Source organism: Mus caroli, chromosome 10 (genome assembly GCF_900094665.2).
Source record: "Mus caroli chromosome 10, CAROLI_EIJ_v1.1, whole genome shotgun sequence".
NCBI lineage: Eukaryota > Metazoa > Chordata > Mammalia > Rodentia > Muridae > Mus > Mus caroli.
Window position 1 is genome coordinate 76471264 of NC_034579.1, and position 4260 is coordinate 76475523.

Sequence of the window (4260 nt, forward strand, 5' to 3'; positions counted from 1 at the left end):
CCCTGGCTGTCCTGGAGCTCACTTTGTAGACCAGGCTGGCCTCGAACTCAGAAATCCGCCTGCCTCTGCCTCCCAAGTGCTGGGATCAAAGGTGTGCGCCACCACACTTTTAAATGTTATGCATATAGGTGTTTTCCCGGCATATATGTATGTCCAACATGTGCGTGCCTAGTGTCTGAGTGGGCAGGAAGGCAAATGATGCCCTGGGACTGGAGTTTACAAACCACTGTGAGCCAACCTCACAGTGGGTCATGAGAATTGAACCTGAGTCTTCTGAAAGAGCAGCCAGTGCTCTTAAGCAGTGAGCTGTCTCTGCAGCTCCAACCCTGTGCCCTGGAAATTAAAAGGAAAGATTCAGGATCAGACAGTATGTATATATGTGTATGTGTGTGTGTGTGTGTGTGTGTGTGTGTATAAAATTGTATGTGTATGTGTGTGTGTGTGTGTGTATGTGTATAGAGTACCAATTTGAAGCCTGCAAAGGTTCACCCCAAAACTCTTCCAATTTATTCTCCAGGCAGTTCCTGCCCAATCCCCTTCAATGACTTCCCACTCCCTCTGGATAAAATCTGTCTTCATGGGCATAGCATTCCAAGGCTTTTGAGATCTGCCCCTCTCTCCCTTTCAGAACTCAATTTCCTAGAACCACAGTCCTTTCTCTCTAGCAAGGTTTCTAGTGCTTTCTGGTCTTCGTCTGATCACGTGACCGTTAGTATTTCCATGGCTCTGCCCTTGTCTCCACCAGATCAAGGATTTGTTTTCTTTCTTTCTTTCTTTTCGAGACAGGGTTTCTCTGTGTAGCCCTGGCTGTCCTGGAACTCACTCTGTAGACCAGGCTGACCTCAAATTCAGAAATCAGCCTGCCTCTGCCTCCCAAGTGCTGGGATTAAAGGCATGTGCCACCACCGTCCGGTGACTTGCTTTTCCTAATTCCTTTCTGTGTCCTGGTTGAGAGACACAGGGTGAGTGCCTTGCCCAGGCTCTCCTGGGGCTAGCTGTGTACTTCCTTCTGAAAGCTGGGGCATTGATAGGGATGTAGGCCAGGTCTTAACCACATTCCTTAAAGTTTACTATAAACACTACACCTGTACTCTGATTGTAGACACACCTTGGTGGCCTATCCCTCTGTGTGTGTTCATTGCAAGGATGCAGAGGCATTCAATAATGGCTTCTAATGGCTGGACCAGTCACCTGGCCTTTGCCGCTTTTCTTTGGTACTCCCCACTGGCCCATCTAGGCACAAGTCTAGGCAAGACAATAATTGTGGGACGTTGCCTGCTGCCACTGTGGGGCCAACGCCAGCTACAGGTTCTGCTGAATGGAACGGAACCTCCTGATAAGTTAATGGCCTGACTGAAGTGCTCTCTGGCAAAACTGATTCAGATGAATGGCATGCAGGTGACACGGAGACCGGCTGCTCATGACATGCCCTCTGGGGTCCCCACTGCATCTTTTTAAACTGGAATTTCCCTGAGATGATCTCCATAGTAACTTCCCCCACCTCTTCTGTGCCCTCGAGGCACACCAGATAGATCTGTGTTAATTCTAAGTGAAATGTCTTCAATCATTCAATCCCCCATGACCTCATACACCTGTTGGATGGGATCTCTGGGTTCAGGTGTCATTTCTCAGCTGTCATTTTGACCTGAGGAGAAAGGATGAGAAAATCTTACCTCCATAGATTGGCATAGGCATAAACAAAGTGACAAGTGAACAGGTGTGTGTTAGTAAATGGGATGGTTTGTATATGCTCGGCCCAGGGAGTGGCACTACTGCCCTACTGTGGGGCTGCTACATGCTAGGAGCTGAGCCTAAGAGAGCTACTGGATAAGAAAGGCCACCCCCTTTACAGGGAAGCCTCTTTTGATTCACCAGGGTAGAGAGTTGACATTTTCCAGTGCACCCTTGTGTAACTGAATTATGTGCATGTAATACGGACTCAAAGCGCAACTCCAAAGGGAAATGAATCACTTTGCCTTCATTTCCTCCAAAAGCTCAGGCTGCTCTCAAACTTAGAAGAGATTCATCTGCCTCTGCCTCCTGAGTTTTGGCACTAAAGGTGTGCACCACTACCGCCTGGCTAGGATATTTTAAGATATAACCAATAAATCCCTAGGGAAATATTATGGAGATGGTACTTGGTGTTGGAAAAGCAGCGGAGGCAAAGGAGAATCCCATTGCATGGGAAACTTATTCTAGCATGAGAAACAGTGAAGGGAAAAACCACACAATGGAAAGGTAAGACACAGGTGTGTTCAACCTGCTCACATTGTTCCGTGATCCTGTGGCCGCCAGAGTTCACTCATGAGAGTCATGGAATCAAGTCCTACAACTGTAACAACACAAAACCACCCCATGCTGTTCTAAGTAAGCAAATGGTTTTGTTTGTTTAGTTTGTGTTTGTTTTGAGACAAGGACTCTATATGTAGCCCTGGCTTTCCTGGAGCTCGGTATGTAAACCAGGATGGTCTCAAACTCACAAGAGACCCACCAGCTGTGATTAAAGGCATTCACCACCATGCCCAACAAAGTTAATGATTTTGTGTTGGGTCTCTTTCAGAATTATCCTGGGGTACGTGTGGCCTGTGGGCTGGATATTCCTGCAGGTCTGATAATCAGGAGGGAGATTCAGGAGTGGTACAGGGGTACAATTAATTAGCTGCTCTCACGTAGCCCAGGCTGGCCTCAAACTCACAATGTAGTTGAGAAAACCTTGAACTCCTTTCTGCCTCTGCCTTCCAAGTACCATTATGCCAGGCTATGGTGTAGCGTTTTAAGTGGGTGATTAGGACGCCTCCCGTGGTGGGAAGGGAACCTCTCTGCATTACACACTTCCATGTGTCTAGACACTTGGGTTACATAGGTAACTTGGACGTGAAGATCTTCCTACATTTTAGATTCCTTAGGGCAGTGATGCACCGTCACTCTCAATTTTGAAGTTTTCATTAAGACCACTCGCGCACCACCTTGAGGCCGGACAGATGGCTGAATGGTTCAGAGGGCTTGCTGCTTTTGCAGAGGATGTGGGTTCAGTACTCAGCATCTGCGACAGGAGACTCACAGGGAATCCAACACCCTCTTCTGGCCCTTAAAGGCATCCGATTACGTGTAGTGTACAGACACACGTAGACATAAATAATAAAACTTAACAAAAAAGGATATTCTCATCTCAGCCAGCCACGTGGTTCAGCTTGAAGACCTGGGTGAGTACCATCCCTGGGACTCACATGGCAGAGGGAGAAAACTTACTCTACAAAGCTGTCCTTTACCCTTTCCAATGTGTTCCACGGCACATGCGTGCTCCCGCCCCCAGACATAGTATGTTAAATGTCATACTTAAAGAAAAAAAAAAAGATTTCCCCCTCTCTTGATGGGTTGATGACTCATTTTTTCCTCCCTCACACCTAAGCAGCGTCCTCTTATCCTGTGATCAGTTTTTTCCTAGCTTAGAAACACTGGCCCACAGCTCAGGGCCACAGCCTCTCTGGTTTGGGCCAAGTGTGTCCTGAAGGTTTTTCTGTGCCTATGCAAAAGGATGCTCAGAACTTACGTTCTCAGCAAACATCACGAGGAGGGACCTAACCCTTAGCGGCAGTGTCCATCCTGGCTACTTGGACATGGTGCTTGCTCAGCGTGCGCAAGTGTCAGGGCCAAGGCCAGCCCAGCACAGTGGGTGCTGTGGTACGTGCCTTTACTGCCCCCCCACCCCCAGTGCTTGGGGGGGGGTGGAAGCAGGAGGATCACAAGTTCAAAGTCATCTTCAGCCACAACGCATGTCTGAAGCTAGCCTGAGATACATGATACCCCATCTCAAACATAAAGAAAACTACTGGAAGCCATCTACACATACAGCAAAACAGGACTGATGAGTAAGCTCAATAGAGATACATCCGGAGACTAGACAGGTAAACCTCGAGGACAAGGACGACCAGGATCCAACTCCAAAATCATCTCCAACTGAAATGAAATAAAATAATCCAGAAAGCTGGGTCTGGAGGGGGACACCTGTAATTCAGGACTTGAGAGAGAAAGGCAGGAAGCTCAGGAGTTTAAGGCTATCCTTGGTCACAAGGTAAGTTTGAGACTATCTCAAAAAAGGGGGGGGGCAAATAAATAATAAAAATAAAGCAAGATATATTCTGAGGACACAATATTCCACCACTGTGTTTAAAAAGACACTTCAGTGGTTAAGACTAAAGCTTAACAGGTACTACACAGATAAATGTACAGATACTGTTTGGAATGAATTGCCCTCAGATC